Consider the following 11,550-nt stretch of genomic DNA (forward strand, 5'->3'; position numbering starts at 1 on the left):
ACATGGTAATGTTTTAATTTGAAAAAAATATATTCAAAATATTTATTTGGAGGGATTATAATTTATAAAGTATTATATGAAAGAACCATATTTGAAAGATAATTATTTGAGAAAAACTATATTGAAAGAGAGTTATTTGGAAGAATTATATGTGAAGTACATTTATGTGAAAAACTTGAATTAATTGGTCGTACATGTATTTATTAATTGTTGAGTAATATTTATGGTATTCTTGTTGTCTTGTTGTGCATATCACTGGTTGTTTTATCATGTCCTTATTGTTATCTGTTTCCTATTATTTTGTATATTATATTGCACATGCTATTAGTCTAGTGAGTGTCTTGACTGTACCGCGTCTCTACTCCACTGAGGTTAGTCTTGATACTTACTGGGTACCGACCGTGGTGTACTCATACTACACTTCTGCATATTTTTGTGCAGAGCCAAGTATTGGAGATATTGGACTTGAGCATAGTTAAAGCGGGATCGTAAGGATTCAAGGTAGAGCTGTTTGGCCGTCGCAGTCCCTTGGAGTCTTTTCATTTCATTGTACTGTTAAATTGTAATCAGACAGTATTGTATATTCGGTCCTCGTGATCATTCCCTGTATTCAGTAAGAGTTCGTGACTCGGTACTACTAGTCTTGGGAGATTGTATATTCATATTCGTTCCGCTGTTAGTTTTGATTACTTATTAAGAAAAATGGCTTCAAAATGTAATTGAAATTGGCCTACCTAGTCTTAGAGACTAGGTGCCATCACGACGCATGTGGCGGGATTTTGGGTTGTGACAAGATTGAAATCTCACATACTTGAAATTTTGTTCATAATATTTAACTGTTGTAGAAATTTATACATCCTCATGTGTTAATCTCGAAAATGTATATATATATATATATATATATATTCTCATTACGGAGGTTCATAATAAAATGTCCTTCTTTCTTGTGGAGCGGGCTAAACGTCTCGGCAGTATAGATGCATCTATGGATCGTGCGCGCGCGTCCCTCGACAGTGTACACGACACTCTGGATCGGGCCGTACTACCTCGGCAGAAATTGTGCCTAATAATAATAATTACACGATAACTTGATATTTTAATTGAAGCCTGTGAAGCTAATTCATAAATTAGAAATTATTAAAATTTAATGAATTAATTGTTTCTGCTTGTTAATAAAATTATTGTTGTTCACCTAAAAATCATGTTTAATTAATTATATTCTATTATGATAGTATTGACCCTTAGTGAGTGTCAAAGTCGACCTCCCGTCATTACTTCTTCGAGATTAGGCTTGATACTTACTGGGTACACGTTGTTTACGTACTCATGCTATGCTTGCTACATTTTTTGTGCAGGACCTGAGACAGGTACTATCGGAGGACCTATCAGAGCGCACCCACGTTATCCAGAGGCTTAGTGATGAGCTGCCTTTCTGAGCCGTTCTGCAGCAACTAGTGCCTCTTCTTGTATTTGTATTCTGTCTATTTTATTTCGGACAGTATTTAGAATTTTGTATAATCTACTAGATGCTCATACACTTGTGACACGAGGTCTTGGAACACACACTAGTAGAATTTGTGGATTTAATTATTTTTACTTGGGTTTTAATTTATCTTATTTTCTCATATCTTCCTTAAATTTTGAAATTTCGAAGAGTTTGATTACTCGGATAATTTTTAAAGAAATGAATATATGTTTCAATCATTAGTTGGCTTGACTAGCTAGGATGTTGGGCACCATCACGACTTATAGGTGAGTTTTGGTCGTGACATGGACTAGTGGTGGAATTTCCAGTGGGTTGTGCTCTTCTACTTCTTGATTCTCCATTCCTTCACAGGCTATGTATTGAAAAGATAATTCTTGTCCTTTCCTGTGCAATCGAAGAGATATTTCAATTTCAGGATCGTAATTGATCAATTTTTTTGTAGAAGAGCGGGTCATAAACTACTCAAAATTCTAAAAAATAAATTGAACTTAACTCCTAAAGTGGTAGTAGTAGTAGTACTTAAAAGAAAATAATTAAAAGAAAGTGATGAATAACAAGGACAACAAAAATAATAAAAATAGTAGTACGATAATGTTATTATTAGTAGTAGTATACGATAATAGTAATTATATCAGTACTAATTTGCAATAAATGTAATAAAAAAAATGGTAAACGAAATAAATGAGTACTAATAGTAACTAACGATGGAAAACAATAATATAATACTAATATAGAATATAGTTACAGGTAGTAATATTTAGTAAATACTGATAACAAAGATAATAATACAAATAGTAAGTTCCCAAATTAGTAACAAAATATTTAATCTGAAGTAGACTTGTGCCAATCCCCGGCAACGGCGCCAAAAGTTTGACAAGACCAATGTGCATAGGATTTTTCTACTCGTACTCAGTAAAATTTTAGTATATTTTATGATATCGTCCCACAGAGATTGGTTAATCTAGGCAGCAGACTTTTAATATTTTTACTACTATTTGAGAGAACCAAATTGATGAAAGGTGAGTGAGGTTTTAAAACTTGTTAATTACTTAAAGCAAAACAAACAACTTCCGAAAGATTCACAATTTAAAAAGAGTTTGGAATCGTTGAATTCACTTGATAATATTATTACAATAAAATCTCAATTTCTACATGTATTTCTCTAAAGAATAATTGTTTATTGCTAATAAAATTATATTTGTTAACTAAGAAAAATACAATTAATAGCACTCTATGAGATTATGTAATTAATTGAGTTAAAACTAGTGCCGATTAAACCGAAATATTTTATTGCTTGAATTATGCTAAAAGATAGTAAAAACTTCGTGAGAATATTTTTACTAAAAATCAGTAATCTTGACTACAACAATTCCTCCGTGAGAATTAAAACTAAGACAAACAAGATTACATATTTGAAATAAGAGTTTTACAAAAACTTATTCTCACTCTACTATTTTATTCATTGGTTATTATATATTAGTTTTGCTCAATGAGAATTACAAAATCAATATAAGAATAACTTAAAGAAAATATATAGAAGTGATAATAATGATTAATTAGAAACCATTATTCAGCACAGTATGAATTATAAAAAGAAAATTTCAAACCAAGGATGTATTAAAACTGAAATAATATTATAAAATACTTATCAAACTTCATCAACTATCCCAACAAACGAGATTACTCCATTATGGAGTATTTAAATCTCACAACAAAAAGAAATTCTAGAATATTACCAATACTCTTAAAAAATCCAAAAACTTACAAGAAGAAAATAAAATAGTTAAAGAAAGAAGTTAAGACCAAAGTTTAGAGAAAAGTAGTTTTCTTCCTATGTCTCCCTCTACCGACGCCAAATTTGCATTCTATTTATAGAAAAGTCTTGCATGCATTAAATGATTAGACGTGTCCAAGACTAAGAGCTTGGACACGTTTGAGGATATGAGCTTGGACACGTCTGAGGATATGAGCTTGGACACATCTGAAGATATGAGCTTGGACACATCTGAAGATATGAGCTTGGACACGTCCGATGATATGAGCTTGGATACGTCCAAGATAGGTGTAACGACCCGACCGGTCGTTTTACTTGCTAGAACCTTGTTTACCTAAATAAGACTTCATGTACTTTCTTTAACTGATTTATGACTTGCGGGATGGTTGGTTCGGGATTTAGAAGAGTTTGGGTTGGAATCAGAACACTTAGTTCCTTAAGGATTGGCTTGATAAGGCCAAGTTTGACTTTGGTCAACCTTTTTAGTAAATAACATCGGAATCGGGATTTAACGGTTCCAATAGGTTCGTATGATGATTTCGGACTTGGGCATATGTTCGGATCGGGTTTTGGGAGACCCGGGAACGTTTCGACACCTTATAGTGAAAGTTGGTTCTTGAAGGTTTTTGAAGTTCTTTAAATTTGGTTTGGAGCGGGTTTTGGTGATATCGAGGTCCAAATGGAACTCTGAGACCATAAATAGTTCTGTAATATCATTTAAGACTTGCACGCAAAATTTAGTGTCATTCCGAGTAGTATAAGTAAGTTTCGGTGCATTGGAAGTAAGTTGAAGAACTTGAAGTTCTTAAGTGTGATTCAATTGGTTTTAGGGTGTGATTCTTAGTTTTAATATCGTTTCGGGCATTCCGAGAGTTCGAGCGAGTCTGATTTATGATTTTGAACTTTTTGGTATGTTCAGGCGAGGCCCCGGGGGCCCCGAGTGTCAATCGGACGAGGCTCGGACAAACTTGGGAGCTTGGAGCAATAGTTGAAGCTCCCAGATCTATCATAATCGCACCTGCGCTTGGTCAGTTGCAGGTGCGAGCCACGAGCCGCAGAAGTGAGAAATTAAGGGCAGCTCATAATCCACAGATGTGAAAGATTGGGCGCACCTACGTGAGCGCAGGTGCGGCCCAAAGCACCGCAGGTGCGAAAGTCGTTGGGCAGTGAGGGCTCATTTAACACGGACTTAGGCCATTTTTATCACATTTTCTCTCACTCTTGGGCGATTTGCGAGCTTTGAAGGAGGAGATTTCGACCTAGCTTTGTGAGGTAAGTAATTTCTACTTAATGAGAGTTAAATACATAGTTTATGGGTAGATTATAACATGTAAATTAGGGAAAATCATGGGTTCAGGTGAAAACATAGGTTTTTGATAAAAATGAGATTTAACCAAGAAATTTGTTATGAAATTCAGTAAAAATCATATATTCATGTTCCTAAGGTTATGAGTAACAACCTTCTTTAAATATTTCAGGAATCCGAGCATGTGGGCCTCGTGGTGAATTTTATGAATCTTGCAATTTAGGTTGGGTAATCACTTAAATGGTGGAATTATGAACTTTTGAGCATAGATTGATTAGTTTATGTAATATTTGACTAGTTTTGAGTTGTTTGGCATCAAATTCGGAGGTTTGAACGCGTTCTTGAATTGGGAAGTAGGCTTTGAGACGAGGTAAGTCTCCTTTCTAACCTTGTAAGAGGGAATTAACCCCATAGGTGAATTAAATAAATATTTGTACCTAATTGTGGGGGCTACGTACGTACGAGGTGACGAGAGTCCGTACGTAGCTACTATTATTTAGGACCCAAATCATGGTATACTTAGAATGTTTGTGCCCTTACTTGCTAATATAATCACTTAGTCATGATAAAAATTGATAAAAGAACTTTATAAGGTTGAATATACTTACTTGAAGGTTTGTATGAAATACTTGACTGTAAATGAGAAACTTGTGTTTTCTTGAAAATAATTATTATTTGGGGATCGGGCCGAGCGCCTCGGTAGTAAATAGATGCATCTATTGTTCGCGTCGCTCGACCCTCCAGCATTGCACAGTTTTAATAATTTGTTGGATCGGGCTGTACGACCTTGGCATAATTGTACATGCTAATAATTTGGAAATTCTCCATGATTTATTCTGCTTAAATGCCTTGAAATGAAAGCTGTTAAATAGTATTACTGAAATTTATGTTATAATTATGAAAGAAAGACTTATCTCTTCATGTTGTTGAACTAACGGTATCATTCATGATATCCATGCTTAGCATAGTACTTTAATTATATTACTATTGGCCTAGTAAGTGTCAAGTCGACCCCTCGTCACTACTTCTTCGAGGTTAGGCGGGATACTTTCTGGGTACATATTATTTATGTACTCATACTACACTTCTGTACTTAATTGTACAGGATCTGAGGCTGGTGCATCTAGTTACCCGCCCGACGCACATACCTGATCTTGGACCGAGACTTCACAGTGAGTTGCCCCTTCTGAGCCGTTCAGCAGCATGCCGGAGTTTCTCTTTTGTTTTATCTGTGTATTCTGTTTCAGACAGTAGGATAGTCATCTTTTGTATATTCTACTAATTGCCCACACACTTGTAACACCAGATCTTGGCAAGTATTAGTAGACTTTGATTTTTGGGTTGTAATTCAATAGTTATAACTGCTTTTAAATATTTTTGTTTTTTTGCCTTAAAAATCCTTTATTTATCAAATTTTTTAATTGTAAGTAAAGCTAAATATTGGAATTTCTTAATAAACAAAAAAAAAAGGGAAATCACTAAGTTGTTCACTATTGGCTTGTCCAGCAACAGTGTTGGACGCCATCACTGTTTGACATGGAGTTGGGTCGTCACAACATGGTATCAGAGCTTTAGGTTCATGTAGGTCTCACAAGTTATGAGCAGGTCTAATATAGTCTTGCGTATCGGTGCGAATACACACGTACTAATCTTCCAGAGGCTATAGAATGTTAGGAAACTACTCTTTATTCATCTCCTATAGTGCAATTGATGGTACACTAAGTTTCTTTCTTCTATTCTCTCACATATGGTGAGGACGCGTACGGCGGACGTTCCAGACCCGGGAGGAGCTGCTCCCCTCATTGCTAGAGGCCGAGGAAGAGGCCGGGGGAGGGAACCGGCCCGAGGTAGGGGAAGATGGCATCCTAGAGCTGCCCCAGTAGCACCACCAGCAGATCCAGTGGAGGATCCCATTATTGAGGATCAGGGCGAGGTGCCTGCCGTAGAGCCAGTCACGATAGATTTCATGACATCACTGGGCTTTTAGGAGGTCATGTGCCGTATGATGTGGTTCATGAACACCATGACTAAGGCTGGTTTATTTCCAGCAAACCCAGCCACATCTCAGGCAGGAGGGGGAGCACAAACCCCTACTGCTCAGGCTCCCGGGCACGCAGCTGTGGTATATCAGACTCCGGGTGCACTACCCGTGGGCGAAGCCCAGCCAGTTGCGGCAGCTACACCTGAGCCTAGACCGACTGCTGACGGCGATCCTCAGAAGTTATTAGACAGATGAACTAGGTTACACCCTCCTGTCTTCGGAGGCTAGCATCATGAGGATGCCTAGGATTTCATTGATAGGTGCAGGGATAGACTGCACAACATGAGGATACTGGAGTCTCATAGGTTTGACTTCACTACTTTCCAGCTGGAGGGCAGGGCCCGTAGGTTATGGCAGTCTTATCTTCTTGGCAGACCAGCGGGTTCTCCTACCATGACTTGGAGCCAATTCACATAGCTTTTCCTGGATAGGTATATTCCACCCTCCGAAAGGGAAGAGTTGTGGTATCAGTTTGTGCAGCTTGAGTAGGGTCAGATGTCAGTGACCGACTATGAGGCGAGGTTTTCTGAGTTGTCTCGCCATGCACTTATGATACTTCCTACAAACGCAGAGAGAGTACGGAGGTTTGTTGCGGGGATACACTCCGGTATTAGGGCCAATATGGCCAGAGAGGTTGATATGGGGACTTCTTATCATCTGGTAGTGGATATTACTCGGAGGATTGAGGGTTACCATCAAAGAGGGGGAGAGCAGACACAGTAGGACAAGAGGGCCCGTCTCTCTAGAGAGTTTAGAGGTGCCTCGGCTAGGGGCAGAGGACAGTTTGGGAGGGGTCAGCCTAGCAGGCCCCCATATTCATCACCACCACCTCCTCGAGGTGCTCCAGCGCGCCCCTATTTCTGCGCCACACCAGAGAGTTCTTACCGCCCACCAACCCTCCAAGGTTCTTCCAGTGGGTACTCAGGTTACCAGGGTTCTTCCAGCTCTTATCTTAGTGCCATGTCAGAGAGTTCATACAGCCCACCGGCTATTCAGGCTTCTTCCAGTGGGTCTACAGGCCATCAGGATCAGACATCAGGGCAGCAAATCGACGCACCGGGGGCTATTTCGAGTGCGGAGATCTCGGTCACATGAGAAGATTCTACCCCAAGCTTCAGGGCAAGGCAGTGCAGTAGGGTCAGCAGCCCATGATTACATCATCGCTTGTCCGGCCGCCCAGAGGCAGAAGGAAGACAGGTAGGGGTCGTCCTAGAGGTGGAGGCCAGGCAGGGGGAGGTCAGCCATCTATTGTTCAACTAGGCGGAGGCCAACTGGCCGGCGCTCCAGCTAGATTCTACGCTTTTCCGGCCAGATCAGATGCAGTGGCCTCAGATGCCGTGATCACAAGTATGATTTCTGTATACGGTAGGGATGCTTCGGTATTATTTGATCCAAGGTCTACCTATTCATATGTGTCATCTCTGTTTACTCATTTCCTGGTTATTCCTCATGAGTCCTAGGGTACTCATGTTTATGTGTCCACTTCTGTGGGCAATTCTGTGGTTGTGGATCAGATCTACCGGTCCTGTGTGGTTACATTCTGTGATTACGAGACTAGAGAGGACCTTCTGTTACTTGATATGATCGACTTTGAGGTCATCCTAGGCATGGATTGGTTATCCCCATATCATGCCATCCTTGATTTTCATGCCAAGACTGTTACTTTAGCGATGCCAGAGTTGTCAAGATTGGAGTGGAAGGGTTCCTCCGTTAGTACAGCTAGTCGGGTCATCTCTTTTCTGAAGGCTCTACATATGGTCGAGAAGGGTTGTTTGGCTTATATAGCTTATGTTCGGGACACCACTGCAGAGTCTCCGATGATTGATTCAGTGCCAGTAGTCCGGGAGTTCGCCGATGTGTTTCCTTCTGACCTTCCAAGTATGCCACTAGATCGTGATATTGATTTCCGTATTGATTTAGCTCCAGGAACCCAGCCTATATCTATCCCACCGTACCGTATGGCTCCGAAAGAATTGAAGGAGTTGAAGGAGCAGCTTGAGGAGTTGTTAGCAAAGGGGTTTGTGAGACCACGTGTATCACCTTGGGGTGCACTAGTGATATTTGTGAAGAAGAAATATGGGACTATGTGGATGTGCATTGATTGCTGTCAGTTGAACAAGGTTACCATCAAGAACAAGTATGCGTTGCCGCGTATCAATGATTTGTTTGACCAGTTGCAGGGTGCTAAGGTATTTTCTAAGATCGACTTGAGATCAGGGTACCATCAGTTGAAGATTCGGGACTCAGATGTTTCGAATACTGTCTTCCGTACCAGATATGGTCATTATGAGTTTCTAGTGATGTCCTTCGGCTTGATTAATGCCTCAGCGACGTTTATGGATTTGATGAACCGGGTGTTCAGGAATTATATTGATTCCTTCGTTATTGTCTTCATTGATGACATCTTGATTTACTCACGTAGCCAGGGGGAGCACGAGCAGCACTTGAGAGTGGTACTTCAGACATTGCGAGAACACGAGTTGTATGATAAGTTCTCCAAATATGAGTTTTGGCTAGAGTCTGTGGCATTCTTGGGGTATGTTGTATCAGGAGAGAGTATTAAAGTGGATCCCAAGAAGATTGAGGCAATTCAGAGTTGGTCTCGTCCCACTTCGGTGACTGAGATCAGGAGTTTCTTGGGGTTAGCAGGCTATTATCGCCGGTTTATGGAGGGCTTTTCATCCATTGCAACACCTTCGACTAGATTGACCCGGTAGGGTGCTGCGTTTTGTTGGTCCGAGGATTGTGAGGCGAGCTTCCAAAAGCTCAAGATAGCTTTGACTGCAACACTGGTTCTAGTGTTGCCTTCCGGCTCGGGGAAGTATACAGTATATTATGATGCTTCACGCATTGGATTGGGTTGTGCATTGATGTAGGAGGGGCGAGTTATTGCATATGCTTCACGTCAGCTAAATATTCATGAGAAGAATTATCCTGTGCACGATTTGGAGTTAGCCGCGATTGTTCAAGCTCTTAAGATATGGAGGAATTATCTGTATGGGGTGTCATGTGAGGTTTATACTGATCATCGCAGCTTATAGCATTTGTTCAAGCAAAGGGATCTTAATTTGAGGCAGCATAGATGGCTCGAGTTACTGAAGGATTATGACATCACCATTCTTTATCATCCGGGTAAGGCAAATGTGGTCGTGGATGCCTTAAGCAGGAAGGCAGAGAGTATGGGTAGCTTGGCATTTATTTCAGTGGAGGAGAGGCCACTAGCTTTGGACATTCAGTCCATGGTTAACCGTCTTGTGAGGTTGGATATTTCAGAGCCCAACCGAGTTCTTGAATGTGTTGTTGCTCAGTATTCATTATTGGGGTAGGTCAAGGTCTGATAGTTTGATGATGCGCATTTGGCAGTTCTTAGAGAGACAGTACTACAAGGTGGTGCAAAGGAGGTTTCTATTAGCGAGGATGGTGTTCTGCGACTCCAAGGTCGCCAATGTGTTCCTAATGTCGATGGCTTGAGGGAAAGGATTCTAGAGGAGGCACACAGTTCTCGGTATTCCATTCATTCAGGTGCTACGAAGATGTATCGTGACCTAAGACAGCATTACTGGTGGCGGCGGATGAAGAAAGACATAGTTGAGTATGTGGCTAGGTGCGTAAATTACCAGCAGGTTAAGTATGAGCACCAGAGGCCAGGCGACCTACTTTAGTAGATGATTATACCTGAGTGTAAATGGGAGCGCATTACTATGGACTTGTAGTTGGATTGCCGTGGACCTTGCGGAAGTTTGATGCAGTTTGGATCATTGTCAACAGGTTTACCAAGTCGGCACACTTCATTCCGGTTGCGACTACCTATACTTCAGAGAGGTTGACCCGAATTTATATTCGGTAGATAGTTCGGTTGCACGGTGCACCTGTTTCCATTAACACGGATAGAGGCCCTCAGTTCACTTCGCATTTCTAGAGAGCCGTACAGAGCAAGTTAGGGACCCGTGTAGAGCTCAGCATAGCGTTTCATCCACAGATAGACGGGAAGTTAGAGAGGATAGTTCAGATATTGGAGGACATACTGAGAGCATGTGTGATTGACTTTGTAGGATAGTGGGACCAGTTCTTGCCTTTGGCCAAGTTTGCTTACAACAACAGTTATCAGTCCAGCATCGAGATGGCTCTATTTGAGGCTTTATATAGTCGGCGATGTCGTTCTCCCATCGGGTGGTTTGAGCCCAGTGAGGCTAAGCTATATGGTACTGATTTGGTAAAGGATGCCTTGAAAAAGGTAAAGTTGATCCAGGAGCGACTTCGCACAGCACAGTCCAGACAGAAGAGCTACGCGTATCAGAAGGCGCGTGATGTATCATTTATGGTCGGCGAGAAGGTTCTCTTGAAATTCTCGCCGATGAAGGGTATTATGAGATTCGGAAGGAAGGGCAAGTTGAGCCCAACGTTTATAGTCCCATTTGAGGTGTTGAGGTGAGTTGGGGAGGTTGCTTATGAGCTTGCTTTACCTCCTAGTCTATCAAGGGACAATCCAGTCTTTCACGTGTCTATGCTCCGGAGGTATCATGCCGACCTATCACATGTGTTAAACTTCAACACTATTCAGCTTGACGAGAACTTGGGTTATGAGGAGGAGCCAGTTGCCATTTTTGCTAGACAGGATCGCCAATTGAGATCCAAGAGGATTTCCGCAGTAAAGGTTCCGTGGAGGGGGCCAACCCGTCGAGGAGGCAACCTAGGAGTCCGAGAAGGACATGCGGAGAAGATATCCACGCTTATTCGGCACTTCAGGTATGAATCTAAACCCGTTCGAGGATGAATGTTTGCTTAAGAGATGGAGAATGTAACGACCCGATCGGTCGTTTTACTTGCTAGAACCCCGTTCCCCTAAATAAGGCTTCCCGTACTTGCTTTTTCTAATTTATGACTTGCGGGGATGGTTGGTTCGGGATTTAGAAAAGTTTGGGTTGGAATCGGAACACTTAGTT

Source organism: Nicotiana tomentosiformis, chromosome 5 (assembly GCF_000390325.3).
Source record: "Nicotiana tomentosiformis chromosome 5, ASM39032v3, whole genome shotgun sequence".
Taxonomy (NCBI): Eukaryota; Viridiplantae; Streptophyta; class Magnoliopsida; order Solanales; family Solanaceae; genus Nicotiana; species Nicotiana tomentosiformis.